Consider the following 23062-nt stretch of genomic DNA (forward strand, 5'->3'; position numbering starts at 1 on the left):
CAAAGGAAATATCCTCCCATAACAAAGAGAAAGAAGCTTTCTGAGAAACTTCTTTGTGTTCTGTGAAATCATCTCAAGGAGTGACAGCTCTCCCCTCCAGAAGCCTTTCGCTAAGACAGTTCTTGTGGAATTGGCAAAGTGATATTTGGAAGCCCATAGAGGCCTATGGTGAAAAAGGAAATCTCCTCCGATGAAATCTGGAAAGAAGCTTTCTGAGAAACTGCTTAGTGTTCTGTTAATTCATCTCACAGAGTTACATATGTATTTGGTGGATCTCTTTGCTATTCTTATTTCTGTGGAATCTGAGAACAGATATTTCGGATCCCTTTGAAGACTATAGGGCCAAAGGAAATATCCTCCGATAACAAAGAGAAAGAAGCTTTCTGAGAAACTTCTTTGTGTTCTGTGAAATCATCTCACAGAGTTACAGCTTTCCGCTAAAGAAGCCTTTCGCTAAGACAGTTGTTGTGTAATTGGCAAAGTGATATTTGGAAGCCCATAGGGGTCTATGGTGAAAAAGGAAATCTCCTAAGATGAAATCTGGAAAGAAGCTTTCTGAGAAACTGCTTAGTGTTCTGTAAATTCATCTCACAGAGTTACATGTGTATTTCGTGGATCTCTTTGCTAGCCTTATTTCTGTGGAATCTGAGAACAGATATTTCGGATCCCATTGAAGACTATAGGGCCAAAGGAAATATCCTCCGATAACAAAGAGAAAGAAGCTTTATGAGAAACTTCTTTGTGTTCTGTGAAATCATCTCACAGAGTTACAGCTTTCCCCTCAAGAAGCCTTTCGCTAAGAAAGTTCTTGTGCAATTGGCAAAGTGATATTTGAAAGCCCTTAGAGGGATGTGGTGAAAAAGGAAATATCCTCAGATGAAATCTGGAAAGAAGCTTTCTGAGAAACTGCTTAGTGATCTGTTAATTCATCTCACAGAGTTACATGTGTATTTCGTGGATCTCTTTGCTAGCCTTACTTCTGTGGAATCTGAGAACAGATATTTCGGATCCCATTGAAGACTCTAGGGCCAATGGAACTATCCTCCGATAATAAAGAGAAAGATGCTTTCTCAGAAACTTCTTTGTGTTCTGTGAAATCATCTCACAGAGTTACAGCTTTCCCCTCAAGAAGCCTTTCGCTAAGACAGTTCTTGTGGAATAGGCAAAGTGATAATTGGAAGCCCATAGAGGGCTTTGGTGAAAAAGGAAATGTCCTCAGATGAAATCTGTAAAGAAGCTTTCTGAGAAACTGTTTAGTGTTCTGTTAATTCATCTCACAGAGTTACATGTGTATTTCGTGGATCTCTTTGCTAGCCTTATTTCTGTGGAATCTGAGAACAGATATTTCGGATCCCTTTGAAGTCTATAGGGCCAAAGGAAATATCCTCCCATAAGAAAGAGAAAGAAGCTTTCTGAGAAACTTCTTTGTGTTCTGTGAAATCATCTCACAGGGTTACAGCATTCCCCTGTAGAAGCCTTTCGCTAAAACAGTTCTTGTGGTATTGGCAAAGTGATATTTGGAAGCCCATAGTGGGCTACGGTGAAAAAGGAAATATCCTCATGTGAAATCAGGGAAGAAGCTTTCTGAGAAACTACTTAGTGTTCTGTTAATTCATCTCACAGAGTTACATGTGTATTTCGTGGATCTCTTTGCTAGACTCATTTCTGTGGAATCTGAGAACAGATATTTCGGATCCGTTTGAAGATTATAGGGCCAAAGGATATATCCTCCGATAACAAAGAGAAGGAACCTTTCTGAGAAACTTCTTTGTGTTCTGTGAAATCATCTCACAGAGTTACAGCTTTCCCCTCAAGAAGCCTTTCGCTAAGACAGTTCTTGTGGAATTGGCAAAGTGATATTTGGAAGCCCCTAGAGGGCTATGGTGAAAAAGGAAATATCCTCAGATGAAATCTGGAAAGAAGCTTTCTGAGAAACTGCTTAGTGTTCTGTGAATTCATCACACAGAGTTACATGTGTATTTCGTGGATCTCTTTCCTAGCCTTATTTCTGTGGAATCTGAGAACAGATATTTCGGATCCCTTTGAAGACCATAGGGCCAAAGGAAATATCCTCCGGTAAAAAAGAGAAAGAAGCTTTCTGAGAAACTTCTTTGTGTTCTGTGAAATCATCTCACAGAGTTACAGCTTTCCCATCAAGAAGCCTTTCGCTAAGACAGTTCTTGTGGAATTGGCAATGTGATATTTGGAAGCCCATAGAGGTCTATGGTGAAAAAGGAAATCTCCACAGATGAAATCTGGAAAGAAGCTTTCTGAGAAACTGCTTAGTGTTCTGTTAATTCATCTCACAGTGTTACATGTGTATTTCGTGGATCTCTTTGCTAGCATTATTTCTGTGGAATCTGAGAAGAGATATTTCGGATCCCTTTGAAGACTATAGGGCCAAAGGAAATATCCTCCCATAAGAAAGAGAAAGAAGCTTTCTGAGAAACTTCTTTGTGTTCTGTGAAATCATCTCACAGAGTTACAGCTTTCCCCTCTAGAAGCCTTTCGCTAAAACAGTTCTCGTGGAATTGGCAAAGTGATATTTGGAAGCCCATAGAGGGCTACGGTGAAAAAGGAAATATCCTCATTTGAAATCAGGAAAGAAGCTTTCTGAGAAACTACTTAGTGTTCTGTTAATTCATCTCACAGAGTTACATGTGTATTTCGTGCATCTCTTTGCTAGACTCATTTCTTTGGAATGTGAGAACAGATATCTCGGATCCCTTTGAAGACTATAGGGCCAAAGGAAATATCCTCCGATAACAAAGAGAAGGAAGCTTTCTGGGAAACTTCTTTGTGTTCTGTGAAATCATCTCACAGAGTTACAGCTTTCCCCTCAAGAAGCCTTTCGCTAAGACAGTTCTTGTGGAATTGGCAAAGTGATATTTGGAAGCCCATAGAGGGCTATGGTGAAAAAGGAAATCTCCTCAGATGAAATCTGGAAAGAAGCTTTCTGAGAAACTGCTTAGTGTTCTGTTAATTCATCTCACAGCGTTACATGTGTATTTCGTGGATCTCTTTGCTAGCCTTATTTCTGTGGAATCTGAGAAGAGATATTTCGGATCCCTTTGAAGACTATAGGGCCAAAGTAAATATCCTCCGATAACAAAGAGAAAGAAGCTTTCTGAGAAACTTCTTTGTGTTCTCTGAAATCATCTCACAGAGTTACAGCTTTCTCCTCAAGAAGCCTTTCGCTAAGACAGTTCTTGTGGAATTGGTAAAGTGATATTTGGAAGCCCATAGAGGTCTATGCTGAAAAAGGAAATCTCCTAAGATGAAATCTGGAAAGAAGCTTTCTGAGAAACTGCTTAGTGTTCTGTTAATTCATCTCACAGAGTTACATGGGTATTTCGTGGATCTCTTTGCTAGCCTTTTTTCTGTGGAATCTGAGAACAGATATTTCGGATCCCATTGAAGACTATAGGGCCAAAGGAAATATCCTCCGATAACAAAGACAAAGAAGGTTTCTGAGAAACTTCTTTTTGTTCTGTGAAATCATCTCACAGAGTTACAGCTTTCCCCTCAAGAAGCCTTTCGCTAAGACAGTTCTTGTGGAATTGGGAAAGTGATATTTGGAAGCCCTTAGAGGGCTGTGGTGAAAAAGGAAATATCCTCCGATGAAATCTGGAAAGAAGCTTTCTGAGAAACTGCTTAGTGATCTGTTAATTCATCTCACAGAGTTACATGTGTATTTCGTGGATCTCTTTCCTAGCCTTATTTCTGTGGAATCTGAGAACAGATATTTCGGATCCCATTGAAGACTCTAGGGCCAAAGGAAATATCCTCCGATAACAAAGAGAAAGAAGCTTTCTGAGAAACTTTTTGTGTTCTGTGAAATCATCTCACAGAGTTACAGCTTTCCTTTCAAGAAGCCTTTCGCTAAGACAGTTCTTGTGGAATTGGCAAAGTGATATTTGGAAGCCCATAGAGGGCTATGGTGAAAAAGGAAATCTCCTCAGATGAAATCTGGAAAGAAGCTTTCTGAGAAACTGCTTAGTGTTCTGTTAAATCATCTCACAGAGTTACATCTGTATTTCGTGGATCTCTTTGCTAGCCTTATTTCTGTGGAATCTGACAACAGATATTTCGGATCCCATTGAAGACTATAGGGCCAAAGGAAATATCCTCTGATAACAAACAGAAAGAAGCTTTCTGAGAAACTTCTTTGTGTTCTGTGAAATCATCCCACAGAGTTACTGCTTTCCCCTCAAGAAGCCTTTCGCTAAGACAGTTCTTATGGAATAGGCAAAGTGATATTTGGAAGCCCGTAGAGGGCTATAGTGAAAAAGGAAATATCCTCATATGAAATCTGGAAAGAAGCTTTCTGAGAAACTGCTTAGTGTTCTGTTAATTCATCTCACAGAGTAACATGTGTATTTCGTGGATGTCTTTGCTAGCCTTATTTCTGGGGAATCTGAGAACAGATATTTCGGAACCCTTTGAAGACTATAGGGCCAAAGGAAATATCATGCCAAAACAAAGAGAAAGAAGCTTTCTGAGAAACTTCTTTGTGTTCTGTGAAATCATCTCACAGAGTTACAGCTTTCCCTCAAGAATCCTTTCGCTAAGACAGTTCTTGTGGAATTGGCAAACTGGTATCTGGAAGCCCATAGAGGGCTACGGTGAAAAAGGAAATATCCTCAGATGACATCTGTAAAGAAGCTTTCTGAGAAACTGCTTAGTGTTCTGTTAATTCATCTCACAGAGTTAAATGTGTATTTCGTGTATCTCTTTGCTAGCCTTATTTCTGTGGAATCAGAGAACAGATGTTTCGCATCCCTTTGAAGACTATAGGGCCAAAGGAAATATCCTCCCAAAACTCTCAGAAAGAAGATTTCTGAGAAACTTCTTTGTGTTCGGTGAAACCATCTCAAGGAGTTACAGCTTTCCCCTCCAGAAGCCTTTCGGTGTGACAGCTCTTGTGGAATTGGCAAAGTGATATTTGGAAGCCCATAGAGGGCTATGGTGAAAAAGGAAATATCCTCAGTTGAAATCTGGAAAGAAGATTTCTGAGAAACTGCTTAGTGTTCTGTTAATTCATCTCACAGAGTTACATGTGTATTTCGTGGATCTCTTCGCTAGCCTTATTTCTGTGGAATCTGAGAACAGATATTTCGGAACCCTTTGAAGACTATAGGGCCAAAGGAAATATCCTCCCATAAGAAAGAGAAAGAAGCTTTCTGAGAAACTTCTTTGTGTTCTGTGAAATCATCTCACAGAGTTACAGCTTTCCTTTCAAGAAACCTTTCGCTAAGACAGTTCTTGTGGAATTGGCAAAGTGATATTTGGAAGCCCATAGAGGGCTATGGTGAAAAAGGAAATCTCCTCAGATGAAATCTGGAAAGAAGCTTTCTGAGAAACTGCTTAGTGTTCTGTAAAATCATCTCACAGAGTTACATCTGTATTTCGTGGATCTCTTTGCTAGAATTATTTCTGTGGAATCTGACAACAGATATTTCGGATCCCATTGAAGACTATAGGGCCAAAGGAAATATCCTCCGATAACAAAGAGATAGAAGCTTTCTGAGAAACTTCTTTGTGTTCTGTGAAATCATCCCACAGAGTTACCGCTTTGCCCTCAAGAACCCTTTCGCTAAGACAGTTCTTATGGAATAGGCAAAGTGATATTTGTAAGCCCGTAGAGGGCTATGGTGAAAAAGGAAATATCCTCATATGAAATCTGGAAAGAAGCTTTCTGAGAAACTGCTTAGTGTTCTGTTAATTCATCTCACAGAGTTACATGTGTATTTCGTGGATCTCTTTGCTAGCCTTATTTCTGGGGAATCTGAGAACAGATATTTCGGAACACTTTGAAGACTATAGGGCCAAAGGAAATATCATGCCAATACAAAGAGAAAGAAGCTTTCTGAGAAACTTCTTTGTGTTCTGTGAAATCATCTCACAGAGTTACAGCTTGCCCTCAAGAATCCTTTCGCTAAGACAGTTCTTGTGGAATAGGCAAAGTGATATTTGGAAGCCCATAGAGGGCTACGGTGAAAAATAAAATATCCTCAGATGACATCTGTAAAGAAGCTTTCTGAGAAACTGCTTAGTGTTCTGTTAGTTCATCTCACAGAGTTACATGTGTATTTCGTGGATCTCTTTGCTAGCCTTATTTCTGTGGAATCAGAGAACAGATATTTCGCATCCCTTTGAAGACTATAGGGCCAAAGGAAATATCCTCCCAAAACTCTCAGAAAGAAGCTTTCTGAGAAACTTCTTTGTGTTCTGTGACATCATCTCAAGGAGTTACAGCTTTCCCCTCCAGAAGCCTTTCGGTGTGACAGCTCTTGCGGAATTGGCAAAGTGATATTTGGAAGCCCATAGAGGGCTATGGTGAAAAAGGAAATATCCTCAGTTGAAATCTGGAAAGAAGATTTCTGAGAAACTGCTTAGTGTTCTGTTAATTCATCTCACAGAGTTACATGTGTATTTCGTGGATCTCTTTGCCAGCCTTATTTCTGTGAAATCTGAGAACTGATATTTTGGATCCCTTTGAAGACTATAGGGCCAAAGGAAATATCCTCCGATAACAAAGAGAAAGAAGCTTTCTGAGAAACTTCTTTGTGTTCTGTGAAATCATCTCAAGGAGTTACAGCTTTCCCCTCCAGAAGCCTTTCGCTAAGACAGTTCTTGTGGAATTGGAAAAGTGATATTTGGAAGCCCATAGAGGGCTACGGTGAAAAAGGAAATATCCTCAGATGAAATCTGGAAAGTAGCTTTCCGAGAAACTGCTTAGTGTTCTGTTAATTCATCTCACAGAGTTACATGTGTATTTCTTGGATCTCTTTACTAGCCTTATTTCTGGGGAATCTGAGGACAGATATTTCGGATCCCTTTGAAGACTACAAGGCCAAAGGAAATATCCTCCCATAAGAAAGAGAAAGAAGCTTTCTGAGAAACTTCTTTGTGTTCTGTGAAATCATCTCAAGGAGTTACAGCTTTTCCCTCAAGAAGCCTTTCGCTAAGACAGTTCTTATGGAATAGGCAAAGTGATATTTGGAAGCCCATTGAGGGCTATGGTGAAAAAGGAACTATGCTCCGATGAAATCTGGAAAGAAGCTTTCTGAGAAACTGCTTAGTGTTCTGTTAATTCATCTCACAGAGTTACATGTGTATTTCGTGGATCTCTTTGCTAGCCTTATTTCTGTGTAATCTGAGAACAGATATTTCGGATCCCTTTGAACACTATAGCACCAAAGGAAATATCCTCCCATAACAACGAGAAAGAAGCTTTCTGAGAAACTACTCTGTGTTCTGTGAAATCATCACACAGAGTTACAGCTTTCACCTCAAGAACCATTTCGCTAAGACAGTTCTTGTGGAATTGGCAAAGTGATATTTGGAAGTCCATAGAGAGCTATGGTGAAAAAGGAAATATCCTCAGATGAAATCTGGAAAGAAGCTTTCTGAGAAACTGCTTAGTGTTCTGTTAATTCAACTCACAGAGTTACATGTGTATTTCGTGGATCTCTTTGCTAGCCTTATTTCTGTGGAATCTGAGAACAGATATTTCGGATCCCATTGAAGACTATAGGGCCAAAGGAAATATCCTCCGATAAAAAAGAGAAAGAAGCTTTCTGAGAAACTTCTTTGTGTTCTGTGAAATCATCTCACAGAGATACAGCTTTCCCCTCAAGAAGCCTTTCGCTAAGACAGTTCTTATGGAATAGGCAAAGTGATATTTGGAAGCCCATTGAGGGCTATGGTGAAAAAGGAACTATGCTCCGATGAAATCTGGAAAGAAGCTTTCTGAGAAACTGCTTAGTGTTCTGTTAATTCATCTCACAGAGTTACATGTGTATTTCGTGGATCTCTTTGCTAGCCTTATTTCTGTGGAATCTGAGAACAGATATTTCGGAACCCTTTGAAGACTATAGGGCCAAAGGAAATATCATGCCAAAACAAAGAGAAAGAAGCTTTCTGAGAAAATTCTTTGTGTTCTGTGAAATCGTCTCACAGAGTTACAGATTTCCCCTGAAGAAGCCTTTCGCTAAGACAGTTCTAGTGGAATTGGCAAAGTGATATTTGGAAGCCCATAGAGGGCTATGGTGAAAAAGGAAATATCCTCAGATGAAATCTGGAAAGAAGCTTTCTGAGAAACTGCTTAGTGTTCTGTTAATTCATCTTATAGAGTTACATCTGTATTTCGTGCATCTCTTTGCCAGCCTTATTTCTGTGGAATCTGAGAACAGATATTTCGGATCCCTTTGAAGACTATAGGGCCAAAGGAAATATCATGCCAAAACAAAGAGAAAGAAGCTTTCTGAGAAACTTCTTTGTGTTCTGTGATATCATCTCACGGAGTTACAGCTTTCCCCTCAAGAAGCCTTTCGTTAAGACAGTTCTTGTGGAATTGGCAAAGTGATAATTGGAAGCCCATAGAGGGCTATGGTGAAAAAGGAATTCTCCTCAGATGAAATCTGGAAAGAAGCTTTCTGAGAAACTGCTTAGTGTTCTGTTAATTCATCTCACAGAGTTACATGTGTATTTCGTGGATCTCTTTGCTAGCCTTATTTCTGTGGAATCTGAGAACAGATATTTCGGAACCCTTTGAAGACTATAGGGCCAAAGGAAATATCATGCCAAAACAAAGAGAAAGAAGCTTTCTGATTAACTTCTCTGTGTCCTGTGAATTCATCTGACAGAGTTACAGCTTTCCCCTCAAGAAGCCTTTCGCTAAGACAGTTCTTGTGGAATTGGCAAAGTGATATTTGGAAGCCCATAGAGGTCTATGGTGAAAAACGAAATATCCTCAGATGAAATCTGGAAAGAAGCTTTCTGAGAAACTGCTTAGTGTTCTGTTAATTCATCTCTCTGAATTACATGTGTATTTCGTGGATCTCTTTCCTAGCCTTATTTCTGTGGAATCTGAGAACAGATATTTCGGATCCAATTGAAGACTCTAGGGCCAAAGGAAATATCCTCCGAAAACAAAGAGAAAGAAGCTTTCTGAGAAACTTCTTTGTGTTCTGTGAAATCATCTCACAGAGTTACAGCTTTCCCCTCAAGAAGCCTTTCGCTAAGACAGTTCTTGTGGAATAAGCAAAGTGATATTTGGAAGCCCATAGTGGGCTATGGTGAAAAAGGAAATATCCTCAGATGAAATCTGGAAAGAAGATTTCTGAGAAACTGCTTAGTGTTCTGTTAATACATCTCACAGAGTTACATGTGTATTTCGTGGATCTCTTTGCTAGCCTTATTTCTGTGGAATCTGAGAACAGATATTTCGGATCCCATTGAAGACTCTAGGGCCAAAGGAAATATCATGCCAAAACAAAGAGAAAGAAGCTTTCTGAGAAACTTCTTTGTGTTCTGTGATATCATCTCACAGAGTTACAGCTTTCCCCTCAAGAAGCCTTTCGTTAAGACAGTTCTTATGGAATTGGCAAAGTGATATTTGGAAGCCCATAGAGGGCTATGGTGAAAAAGGAATTCTCCTCAGATGAAATCTGGAAAGAAGCTTTCTGAGAAACTGCTTAGTGTTCTGTTAATTCATCTCACAGAGTTACATGTGTATTTCGTGGATCTCTTTCCTAGCCTTATTTCTGTGGAATCTGAGAACAGATATTTCGGATCCCTTTGAAGACTCTAGGGCCAAAGGAAATATCCTCCGATAACAAAGAGAAAGCAGCTTTCTGTGAAACTTCTTTGTGTTCTGTGAAATCATCTCACAGAGTTACAGCTTTCCCCTCAAGAAGCCTTTCGCTAAGACAGTTCTTGTGGAATTGGCAAAGTGATATTTGGAAGCCCATAGAGGCCTATGGTGAAAAAGGAAATCTCCTCCGATGAAATCTGGAAAGAAGCTTTCTGAGAAACTGCTTAGTGTTCTGTTAATTCATCTCACAGAGTTACATATGTATTTTGTGGATCTCTTTGCTATTCTTATTTCTGTGGAATCTGAGAAGAGATATTTCGGATCCCTTTGAAGACTATAGGGCCAAAGGAAATATCCTCCGATAACAAAGAGAAAGAAGCTTTCTGAGAAACTTCTTTGTGTTCTGTGAAATCATCTCACAGAGTTACAGCTTTCCGCTAAAGAAGCCTTTCGCTAAGACAGTTGTTGTGTAATTGGCAAAGTGATATTTGGAAGCCCATAGGGGTCTATGGTGAAAAAGGAAATCTCCTAAGATGAAATCTGGAAAGAAGCTTTCTGAGAAACTGCTTAGTGTTCTGTAAATTCATCTCACAGAGTTACATGTGTATTTCGTGGATCTCTTTGCTAGCCTTATTTCTGTGGAATCTGAGAACAGATATTTCGGATCCCTTTGAAGACTATAGGGCCAAAGGAAATATCCTCCGATAACAAAGAGAAAGAAGCTTTATGAGAAACTTCTTTGTGTTCTGTGAATTCATCTCACAGAGTTACAGCTTTCCCCTCAAGAAGCCTTTCGCTAAGAAAGTTCTTGTGCAATTGGCAAAGTGATATTTGGAAGCCCTTAGAGGGCTGTGGTGAAAAAGGAAATATCCTCAGATGAAATCTGGAAAGAAGCTTTCTGAGAAAGTGCTTAGTGATCCGTTAATTCATCTCACAGAGTTACATGCGTATTTCGTGGATCTCTTTGCTAGCCTTATTTCTGTGGAATCTGAGAACAGATATTTCGGATCCCATTGAAGACTCTAGGGCCAATGGAAGTATCCTCCGATAATAAAGAGAAAGATGCTTTATCAGAAACTTCTTTGTGTTCTGTGAAATCATCTCACAGAGTTACAGCTTTCCCCTCAAGAAGCCTTTCGCTAAGACAGTTCTTGTGGAATAGGCAAAGTGATAATTGGAAGCCCATAGAGGGCTTTGGTGAAAAAGGAAATGTCCTCAGATGAAATCTGTAAAGAAGCTTTCTGAGAAACTGTTTAGTGTTCTGTTAATTCATCTCACAGACTTACATGTGTATTTCGTGGATCTCTTTGCTAGCCTTATTTCTGTGGAATCTGAGAACAGATATTTCGGATCCCTTGAAGACTATAGGGCCAAAGGAATTATCCTCCCATAAGAAAGAGAAAGAAGCTTTCTGAGAAACTTCTTTGTGTTCTGTGAAATCATCTCACAGTGTTACAGCATTCCCCTGAAGAAGCCTTTCGCTAAAACAGTTCTTGTGGTATTGGCAAAGTGATATTTGGAAGCCCATAGTGGGCTACGGTGAAAAAGGAAATATCCTCATGTGAAATCAGGAAAGAAGCTTTCTGAGAAACTACTTACTGTTCTGTTAATTCATCTCACAGAGTTACATGTGTATTTCGTTGATCTCTTTGCTAGACTCATTTCTGTGGAATCTGAGAACAGATATTTCGGATCCGTTTGAAGATTATAGGGCCAAAGGAAATATCCTCCGATAACAAAGAGAAGGAAGCTTTCTGAGAAACTTCTTTGTGTTCTGTGAAATCATCTCACAGAGTTACAGCTTTCCCCTTAAGAAGCCTTTCGCTAAGACAGTTCTTGTGGAATTGGCAATGTGATATTTGGAAGCCCCTAGAGGTCTATGGTGAAAAAGGAAATCTCCACAGATGAAATCTGGAAAGAAGCTTTCTGAGAAACTGCTTAGTGTTCTGTTAATTCATCTCACAGAGTTACATGTGTATTTCGTGGATCTCTTTGCTAGCATTATTTCTGTGGAATCTGAGAAGAGATATTTCGGATCCCTTTGAAGACTATAGGGCCAAAGGAAATATCCTCCCATAAGAAAGAGAAAGAGGCTTTCTGAGAAACTTCTTTGTGTTCTGTGAAATCATCTCACAGAGTTACAGCTTTCCCCTCTAGAAGCCTTTCGCTAAAACAGTTCTCGTGGAATTGGCAAAGTGATATTTGGAAGCCCATAGAGGGCTACGGTGAAAAAGGAAATATCCTCATTTGAAATCAGGAAAGAAGCTTTCTGAGAAACTACTTAGTGTTCTGTTAATTCATATCACAGAGTTACATGTGTATTTCCTGCATCTCTTTGCTAGACTCATTTCTTTGGAATGTGAGAACAGATATCTCGGATCCCTTTGAAGACTATAGGGCCAAAGGAAATATCCTCCGATAACAAAGAGAAGGAAGCTTTCTGAGAAACTTCTTTGTGTTCTGTGAAATCATCTCACAGAGTTACAGCTTTCCCCTCAAGAAGCCTTTCGCTAAGACAGTTCTTGTGGAATTGGCAAAGTGATATTTGGAAGCCCATAGAGGGCTATGGTGAAAAAGGAAATCTCCTCAGATGAAATCTGGAAAGAAGCTTTCTGAGAAACTGCTTAGTGTTCTGTTAATTCATCTCACAGAGTTACATGTGTATTTCGTGGATCTCTTTGCTAGCCTTATTTCTGTGGAATCTGAGAAGAGATATTTCGGATCCCTTTGAAGACTATAGGGCCAAAGCAAATATCCTCCGATAACAAAGAGAAAGAAGCTTTCTGAGAAACTTCTTTGTGTTCTCTGAAATCATCTCACAGAGTTACAGCTTTCTCCTCAAGAAGACTTTCGCTAAGACAGTTCTTGTGGAATTGGTAAAGTGATATTTGGAAGCCCATAGAGGTCTATGCTGAAAAAGGAAATCTCCTAAGATGAAATCTGGAAAGAAGCTTTCTGAGAAACTGCTTAGTGTTCTGTTAATTCATCTCACAGAGTTACATGGGTATTTCGTGGATCTCTTTGCTAGCCTTTTTTCTGTGTAATCTGAGAACAGATATTTCGGATCCCATTGAAGACTATAGGGCCAAAGGAAATATCCTCCGATAACAAAGACAAAGAAGGTTTCTGAGAAACTTCTTTTTGTTCTGTGAAATCATCTCACAGAGTTACAGCTTTCCCCTCAAGAAGCCTTTCGCTAAGACAGTTCTTGTGGAATTGGGAAAGTGATATTTGGAAGCCCTTAGAGGGCTGTGGTGAAAAAGGAAATATCCTCCGATGAAATCTGGAAAGAAGCTTTCTGAGAAACTGCTTAGTGATCTGTTAATTCATCTCACAGAGTTACATGTGTATTTCGTGGATCTCTTTCCTAGCCTTATTTCTGTGGAATATGAGAACAGATATTTCGGATCCCATTGAAGACTCTAGGGCCAAAGGAAATATCCTCCGATAACAAAGAGAAAGAAGCTTTCTGAGAAACTTCTTTGTGTTCTGTGAAATCATCTCACAGAGTTACAGCTTTCCTTTCAAGAAGCCTTTCGCTAAGACAGTTCTTGTGGAATTGGCAAAGTGATATTTGGAAGCCCATAGAGGGCTATGGTGAAAAAGGAAATCTCCTCAGATGAAATCTGGAAAGAAGCTTTCTGAGAAACTGCTTAGTGTTCTGTTAAATCATCTCACAGAGTTACATCTGTATTTCGTGGATCTCTTTGCTAGCCTTATTTCTGTGGAATCTGACAACAGATATTTCGGATCCCATTGAAGACTATAGGGCCAAAGGAAATATCCTCTGATAACAAAGAGAAAGAAGCTTTCTGAGAAACTTCTTTGTGTTCTGTGAAATCATCCCACAGAGTTACCGCTTTCCCCTCAAGAAGCCTTTCGCTAAGACAGTTCTTATGGAATAGGCAAAGTGATATTTGGAAGCCCGTAGAGGGCTATAGTGAAAAAGGAAATATCCTCATATGAAATCTGGAAAGAAGCTTTCTGAGAAACTGCTTAGTGTTCTGTTAATTCATCTCACAGAGTAACATGTGTATTTCGTGGATGTCTTTGCTAGCCTTATTTCTGGGGAATCTGAGAACAGATATTTCGGAACCCTTTGAAGTCTATAGGGCCAAAGGAAATATCATGCCAAAACAAAGAGAAAGAAGCTTTCTGAGAAACTTCTTTGTGTTCTGTGAAATCATCTCACAGAGTTACAGCTTTCCCTCAAGAATCCTTTCGCTAAGACAGTTCTTGTGGAATTGGCAAAGTGGTATCTGGAAGCCCATAGAGGGCTACGGTGAAAAAGGAAATATCCTCAGATGACATCTGTAAAGAAGCTTTCTGAGAAACTGCTTAGTGTTCTGTTAATTCATCTCACAGAGTTAAATGTGTATTTCGTGTATCTCTTTGCTAGCCTTATTTCTGTGGAATCAGAGAATAGATGTTTCGCATCCCTTTGAAGACTATAGGGCCAAAGGAAATATCCTCCCAAAACTCTCAGAAAGAAGATTTCTGAGAAACTTCTTTGTGTTCTGTGAAACCATCTCAAGGAGTTACAGCTATCCCCTCCAGAAGCCTTTCGGTGTGACAGCTCTTGTGGAATTGGCAAAGTGATATTTGGAAGCCCATAGAGGGCTATGGTGAAAAAGGAAATATCCTCAGTTGAAATCTGGATAGAAGATTTCTGAGAAACTGCTTAGTGTTGTGTTAATTCATCTCACAGAGTTACATGTGTATTTCGTGGATCTATTTGCTAGCCTTATTTCTGTGGAATCTGAGAACAGATATTTCGGAACCCTTTGAAGACTATAGGGCCAAAGGAAATATCCTCCCATAAGAAAGAGAAAGAAGCTTTCTGAGAAACTTCTTTGTGTTCTGTGAAATCATCTCACAGAGTTACAGCTTTCCTTTCAAGAAACCTTTCGCTAAGACAGTTCTTGTGGAATTTGCAAAGTGATATTTGGAAGCCCATAGAGGGCTATGGTGAAAAAGGAAATCTCCTCAGATGAAATCTGGAAAGAAGCTTTCTGAGAAACTGCTTAGTGTTCTGTAAAATCATCTCACAGAGTTACATCTGTATTTCGTGGATCTCTTTGCTAGCCTTATTTCTGTGGAATCTGACAACAGATATTTCGGATCCCATTGAAGACTATAGGGCCAAAGGAAATATCCTCCGATAACAAAGAGATAGAAGCTTTCTGAGAAACTTCTTTGTGTTCTGTGAAATCATCCCACAGAGTTACCGCTTTCCCCTCAAGAACTCTTTCGCTAAGACAGTTCTTATGGAATAGGCAAAGTGATATTTGTAAGCCCGTAGAGGGCTATGGTGAAAAAGGAAATATCCTCATATGAAATCTGGAAAGAAGCTTTCTGAGAAACTGCTTAGTGTTCTGTTAATTCATCTCACAGAGTTACATGTGTATTTCGTGGATCTCTTTGCTAGCCTTATTTCTGGGGAATCTGAGAACAGATATTTCGGAACACTTTGAAGACTATAGGGCCAAAGGAAATATCATGCCAATACAAAGAGAAAGAAGCTTTCTGAGAAACTTCTTTGTGTTCTGTGAAATCATCTCACAGAGTTACAGCTTGCCCTCAAGAATCCTTTCGCTAAGACAGTTCTTGTGGAATAGGCAAAGTGATATTTGGAAGCCCATAGAGGGCTATGGTGAAAAATAAAATATCCTCAGATGACATCTGTAAAGAAGCTTTCTGAGAAACTGCTTAGTGTTCTGTTAGTTCATCTCACAGAGTTACATGTGTATTTCGTGGATCTCTTTGCTAGCCTTATTTCTGTGGAATCAGAGAACAGATATTTCGCATCCCTTTGAAGACTATAGGGCCAAAGGAAATATCCTCCCAAAACTCTCAGAAAGAAGCTTTCTGAGAAACTTCTTTGTGTTCTGTGACATCATCTCAAGGAGTTACAGCTTTCCCCTCCAGAAGCCTTTCGGTGTGACAGCTCTTGCGGAATTGGCAAAGTGATATTTGGAAGCCCATAGAGGGCTATGGTGAAAAAGGAAATATCCTCAGTTGAAATCTGGAAAGAAGATTGCTGAGAAACTGCTTAGTGTTCTGTTAATTCATCTCACAGAGTTACATGTGTATTTCGTGGATCTCTTTGCCAGCCTTATTTCTGTGAAATCTGAGAACTGATATTTTGGATCCCTTTGAAGACTATAGGGCCAAAGGAAATATCCTCCGATAACAAAGAGAAGGAAGCTTTCTGAGAAACTTCTTTGTGTTCTGTGAAATCATCTCACAGAGTTACAGCTTTCTCCTCAAGAAGACTTTCGCTAAGACAGTTCTTGTGGAATTGGTAAAGTGATATTTGGAAGCCCATAGAGGTCTATGCTGAAAAAGGAAATCTCCAAAGATGAAATCTGGAAAGAAGCTTTCTGAGAAACTGCTTAGTGTTCTGTTAATTCATCTCACAGAGTTACATGGGTATTTCGTGGATCTCTTTGCTAGCCTTTTTTCTGTGTAATCTGAGAACAGATATTTCGGATCCCATTGAAGACTATAGGGCCAAAGGAAATATCCTCCGATAACAAAGACAAAGAAGGTTTCTGAGAAACTTCTTTTTGTTCTGTGAAATCATCTCACAGAGTTACAGCTTTCCCCTCAAGAAGCCTTTCGCTAAGACAGTTCTTGTGGAATTGGGAAAGTGATATTTGGAAGCCCTTAGAGGGCTGTGGTGAAAAAGGAAATATCCTCCGATGAAATCTGGAAAGAAGCTTTCTGAGAAACTGCTTAGTGATCTGTTAATTCATCTCACAGAGTTACATGTGTATTTCGTGGATCTCTTTCCTAGCCTTATTTCTGTGGAATATGAGAACAGATATTTCGGATCCCATTGAAGACTCTAGGGCCAAAGGAAATATCCTCCGATAACAAAGAGAAAGAAGCTTTCTGAGAAACTTCTTTGTGTTCTGTGAAATCATCTCACAGAGTTACAGCTTTCCTTTCAAGAAGCCTTTCGCTAAGACAGTTCTTGTGGAATTGGCAAAGTGATATTTGGAAGCCCATAGAGGGCTATGGTGAAAAAGGAAATCTCCTCAGATGAAATCTGGAAAGAAGCTTTCTGAGAAACTGCTTAGTGTTCTGTTAAATCATCTCACAGAGTTACATCTGTATTTCGTGGATCTCTTTGCTAGCCTTATTTCTGTGGAATCTGACAACAGATATTTCGGATCCCATTGAAGACTATAGGGCCAAAGGAAATATCCTCTGATAACAAAGAGAAAGAAGCTTTCTGAGAAACTTCTTTGTGTTCTGTGAAATCATCCCACAGAGTTACCGCTTTCCCCTCAAGAAGCCTTTCGCTAAGACAGTTCTTATGGAATAGGCAAAGTGATATTTGGAAGCCCGTAGAGGGCTATAGTGAAAAAGGAAATATCCTCATATGAAATCTGGAAAGAAGCTTTCTGAGAAACTGCTTAGTGTTCTGTTAATTCATCTCACAGAGTAACATGTGTATTTCGTGGATGTCTTTGCTAGCCTTATTTCTGGGGAATCTGAGAACAGATATTTCGGAACCCTTTGAAGACTATAGGGCCAAAGGAAATATCATGCCAATACAAAGAGAAAGAAGCTTTCTGAGAAACTTCTTTGTGTTCTGTGAAATCATCTCACAGAGTTACAGCTTTCCCTCAAGAATCCTTTCGCTAAGACAGTTCTTGTGGAATTGGCAAAGTGGTATCTGGAAGCCCATAGAGGGCTACGGTGAAAAAGGAAATATCCTCAGATGACATCTGTAAAGAAGCTTTCTGAGAAACTGCTTAGTGTTCTGTTAATTCATCTCACAGAGTTAAATGTGTATTTCGTGTATCTCTTTGCTAGCCTTATTTCTGTGGAATCAGAGAATAGATGTTTCGCATCCCTTTGAAGACTATAGGGCCAAAGGAAATATCCTCCCAAAACTCTCAGAAAGAAGATTTCTGAGAAACTTCTTTGTGTTCTGTGAAACCATCTCAAGGAGTTACAGCTATCCCCTCCAGAAGCCTTTCGGTGTGACAGCTCTTGTGGAATTGGCAAAGTGATATTTGGAAGCCCATAGAGGGCTATGGTGAAAAAGGAAATATCCTCAGTTGAAATCTGGATAGAAGATTTCTGAGAAACTGCTTAGTGTTGTGTTAATTCATCTCACAGAGTTACATGTGTATTTCGTGGATCTATTTGCTAGCCTTATTTCTGTGGAATCTGAGAACAGATATTTCGGAACCCTTTGAAGACTATAGGGCCAAAGGAAATATCCTCCCATAAGAAAGAGAAAGAAGCTTTCTGAGAAACTTCTTTGTGTTCTGTGAAATCATCTCACAGAGTTACAGCTTTCCTTTCAAGAAACCTTTCGCTAAGACAGTTCTTGTGGAATTTGCAAAGTGATATTTGGAAGCCCATAGAGGGCTATGGTGAAAAAGGAAATCTCCTCAGATGAAATCTGGAAAGAAGCTTTCTGAGAAACTGCTTAGTGTTCTGTAAAATCATCTCACAGAGTTACATCTGTATTTCGTGGATCTCTTTGCTAGCCTTATTTCTGTGGAATCTGACAACAGATATTTCGGATCCCATTGAAGACTATAGGGCCAAAGGAAATATCCTCCGATAACAAAGAGATAGAAGCTTTCTGAGAAACTTCTTTGTGTTCTGTGAAATCATCCCACAGAGTTACCGCTTTCCCCTCAAGAACTCTTTCGCTAAGACAGTTCTTATGGAATAGGCAAAGTGATATTTGTAAGCCCGTAGAGGGCTATGGTGAAAAAGGAAATATCCTCATATGAAATCTGGAAAGAAGCTTTCTGAGAAACTGCTTAGTGTTCTGTTAATTCATCTCACAGAGTTACATGTGTATTTCGTGGATCTCTTTGCTAGCCTTATTTCTGGGGAATCTGAGAACAGATATTTCGGAACACTTTGAAGACTATAGGGCCAAAGGAAATATCATGCCAATACAAAGAGAAAGAAGCTTTCTGAGAAACTTCTTTGTGTTCTGTGAAATCATCTCACAGAGTTACAGCTTGCCCTCAAGAATCCTTTCGCTAAGACAGTTCTTGTGGAATAGGCAAAGTGATATTTGGAAGCCCATAGAGGGCTATGTTGAAAAATAAAATATCCTCAGATGACATCTGTAAAGAAGCTTTCTGAGAAACTGCTTAGTGTTCTGTTAGTTCATCTCACAGAGTTACATGTGTATTTCGTGGATCTCTTTGCTAGCCTTATTTCTGTGGAATCAGAGAACAGATATTTCGCATCCCTTTGAAGACTATAGGGCCAAAGGAAATATCCTCCCAAAACTCTCAGAAAGAAGCTTTCTGAGAAACTTCTTTGTGTTCTGTGACATCATCTCAAGGAGTTACAGCTTTCCCCTCCAGAAGCCTTTCGGTGTGACAGCTCTTGCGGAATTGGCAAAGTGATATTTGGAAGCCCATAGAGGGCTATGGTGAAAAAGGAAATATCCTCAGTTGAAATCTGGAAAGAAGATTTCTGAGAAACTGCTTAGTGTTCTGTTAATTCATCTCACAGAGTTACATGTGTATTTCGTGGATCTCTTTGCCAGCCTTATTTCTGTGAAATCTGAGAACTGATATTTTGGATCCCTTTGAAGACTATAGGGCCAAAGGAAATATCCTCCGATAACAAAGAGAAAGAAGCTTTCTGAGAAACTTCTTTGTGTTCTGTGAAATCATCTCAAGGAGTTGCAGCTTTCCCCTCCAGAAGCCTTTCGCTAAGACAGTTCTTGTGGAATTGGAAAACTGATATTTGGAAGCCCATAGAGGGCTATGGTGAAAAAGGAAATATCCTCAGATGAAATCTGGAAAGTAGCTTTCTGAGAAACTGCTTAGTGTTCTGTTAATTCATCTCACAGAGTTACATGTGTATTTCGTGGATCTCTTTACTAGCCTTATTTCTGTGGAATCTGAGGACAGATATTTCGGATCCCTTTGAAGACTACAAGGCCAAAGGAAATATCCTCCCATAAGAAAGAGAAAGAAGCTTTCTGAGAAACTTCTTTGTGTTCTGTGAAATCATCTCAAGGAGTTACAGCTTTTCCCTCAAGAAGCCTTTCGCTAAGACAGTTCTTATGGAATAGGCAAAGTGATATTTGGAAGCCCATTGAGGGCTATGGTGAAAAAGGAACTATGCTCCGATGAAATCTGGAAAGAAGCTTTCTGAGAAACTGCTTAGTGTTCTGTTAATTCATCTCACAGAGTTACATGTGTATTTCGTGGATCTCTTTGCTAGCCTTATTTCTGTGTAATCTGAGAACAGATATTTCGGATCCCTTTGAACACTATAGGACCAAAGGAAATATCCTCCCATAACAACGAGAAAGAAGCTTTCTGAGAAACTTCTCTGTGTTCTGTGAAATCATCACACAGAGTTAGAGCTTTCACCTCAAGAACCATTTCGCTAAGACAGTTCTTGTGGAATTGGCAAAGTGATATTTGTAAGTCCATAGAGAGCTATGGTGAAAAAGGAAATATCCTCAGCTGAAATCTGGAAAGAAGCTTTCTGAGAAACTGCTTAGTGTTCTGTTAATTCATCTCACAGAGTTACATGTGTATTTCGTGGATCTCTTTGCTAGCCTTATTTCTGTGGAATCTGAGAACAGATATTTCGGATCCCATTGAAGACTATAGGGCCAAAGGAAATATCCTCCCATAAAAAAGAGAAAGAAGCTTTCTGAGAAACTTCTTTGTGTTCTGTGAAATCATCTCACAGAGTTACAGCTTTCCCCTCAAGAAGCCTTTCGCTAAGACAGTTCTTATGGAATAGGCAAAGTGATATTTGGAAGCCCATTGAGGGCTATGGTGAAAAAGGAAGTATGCTCCGATGAAATCTGGAAAGAAGCTTTCTGAGAAACTGCTTAGTGTTCTGTTAATTCATCTCACAGAGTTACATGTGTATTTCGTGGATCTCTTTGCTAGCCTTATTTCTGTGGAATCTGAGAACAGATATTTCGGAACCCTTTGAAGAGTATAGGGCCAAAGGAAATATCATGCCAAAACAAAGAGAAAGAAGCTTTCTGAGAAACTTCTTTGTGTTCTGTGAAATCGTCTCACAGAGTTACAGATTTCCCCTGAAGAAGCCTTTCGCTAAGACAGTTCTAGTGGAATTGGAAAAGTGATATTTGGAAGCCCATAGAGGGCTATGGTGAAAAAGGAAATATCCTCAGATGAAATCTGGAAAGAAGCTTTCTGAGAAACTGCTTAGTGTTCTGTTAATTCATCTTATAGAGTTACATCTGTATTTCGTGCATCTCTTTGCCAGCCTTATTTCTGTGGAATCTGAGAACAGATATTTCGGATCCCTTTGAAGACTATAGGGCAAAGGAAATATCATGCCAAAACAAAGAGAAAGAAGCTTTCTGAGAAACTTCTTTGTGTTCTGTGATATCTTCTCACGGAGTTACAGCTTTCCCCTCAAGAAGCCTTTCGCTAAGACAGTTCTTGTGGAATTGGCAAAGTGATAATTGGAAGCCCATAGAGGGCTATGGTGAAAAAGGAATTCTCCTCAGATGAAATCTGTAAAGAAGCTTTCTGAGAAACTGCTTAGTGTTCTGTTAATTCATCTCACAGAGTTACATGTGTATTTCGTGGATCTCTTTGCTAGCCTTATTTCTGTGGAATCTGAGAACAGATATTTCGGAACCCTTTGAAGACTATAGGGCCAAAGGAAATATCATGCCAAAACAAAGAGAAAGAAGCTTTCTGATTAACTTCTCTGTGTCCTGTGAATTCATCTGACAGAGTTACAGCTTTCCCCTCAAGAAGCCTTTCGCTAAGACAGTTCTTGTGGAATTGGCAAAGTGATATTTGGAAGCCCATAGAGGTCTATGGTGAAAAAGGAAATATCCTCAGATGAAATCTGGAAAGAAGTTTTCTGAGAAACCGCTTAGTGTTCTGTTAATTCATCTCACAGTGTTACATGTGTATTTCGTGGATCTCTTTCCTAGCCTTATTTCTGTGGAATCTGAGAACAGATATTTCGGATTAAATTGAAGACTCTAGGGCCAAAGGAAATATCCTCCGAAAACAAAGAGAAAGAAGCTTTCTGACAAACTTCTTTGTGTTCTGTGAAATCATCTCACAGAGTTACAGCTTTACCCTCAAGTACCCTTTCGCTAAGACAGTTCTTGTGATATTGGCAAAATGATATTTGGAAGCCCATAGAGGGCTATGGTGAGAAAGGAAATATCCTCAGATGAAATCTGGAAAGAAGCTTTCTGAGAAACTGCTTAGTGTTCTGTTAATACATCTCACAGAGTTACATGTGTATTTCGTGGATCTCTTTGCTAGCCTTATTTCTGTGGAATCTGAGAACAGATATTTCGGATCCCATTGAAGACTATAGGGCCAAAGGAAATATCATGCCAAAACAAAGAGAAAGAAGCTTTCTGAGAAACTTCTTTGTGTTCTGTGATGTCATCTCACAGAGTTACAGCTTTCCCCTCAAGAAGCCTTTCGTTAAGACAGTTCTTATGGAATTGGCAAACTGATATTTGGAAGCCCATAGAGGGCTATGGTGAAAAAGGAATTCTCCTCAGATGAAATCTGGAAAGAAGGTTTCTGAGAAACTGCTTAGTGTTCTGTTAATTCATCTCACAGAGTTACATGTGTATTTCGTGGATCTCTTTCCTAGCCTTATTTCTGTGGAATCTGAGAACAGATATTTCGGATCCCTTTGAAGACTCTAGGGCCAAAGGAAATATCCTCCGATAACAAAGAGAAAGCAGCTTTCTGAGAAACTTCTTTGTGTTCTGTGAAATCATCTCACAGAGTTACAGCTTTCCCCTCAAGAAGCCTTTCGCTAAGACAGTTCTTGTGGAATAGGCAAAGTGATATTTGGAAGCCCATAGCGGGCTATGGTGGAAAAGGAAATATACTCAGAGGAAATCTGGAAAGAAGCTTTCTGAGAAACTGCTTAGTGTTCTGTTAATTTATCTCACCGAATTACCTGTGTATTTCTTGGAACTCTTTGCTAGCCTTATTTCTGTGGAATCTGAGAACAGATATTTCGGATCCCATTGAAGATTATAGGGCCAAAGGAAATATCCTCCGATAACAAAGAGAAAGAAGCTTTCTGAGAAACTTCTTTGTGTTCTGTGAAATCATTTCACAGAGTTACAGCTTTCCCCTCAAGAAGCCTTTCGCTAAGACAGTTCTTGTGGAATTGGCAAAGTGATAATTGGAAGCCCATAGAGGGCTATGGTGAAAAAGGAATTCTCCTCAGATGAAATCTGGAAAGATGCTTTCTGAGAAACTGCTTAGTGTTCTGTTAATTCATCTCACAGAGTTACATGTGTATTTCGTGGATCTCTTTGCTAGCCTTATTTCTGTGGAATCTGAGAACAGATATTTCTGAACCCTTTGAAGACTATAAGGCCAAAGGAAATATCATGCCAAAACAAAGAGAGAGAAGCTTTCTGAGAAACTTCTTTGTGTTCTGTGAAATCATCTCACAGAGTTACAGCAT

The sequence above is a fragment of the Macaca nemestrina genome, chromosome 9 (genome assembly GCF_043159975.1).
Source record: "Macaca nemestrina isolate mMacNem1 chromosome 9, mMacNem.hap1, whole genome shotgun sequence".
Taxonomy (NCBI): domain Eukaryota; kingdom Metazoa; phylum Chordata; class Mammalia; order Primates; family Cercopithecidae; genus Macaca; species Macaca nemestrina.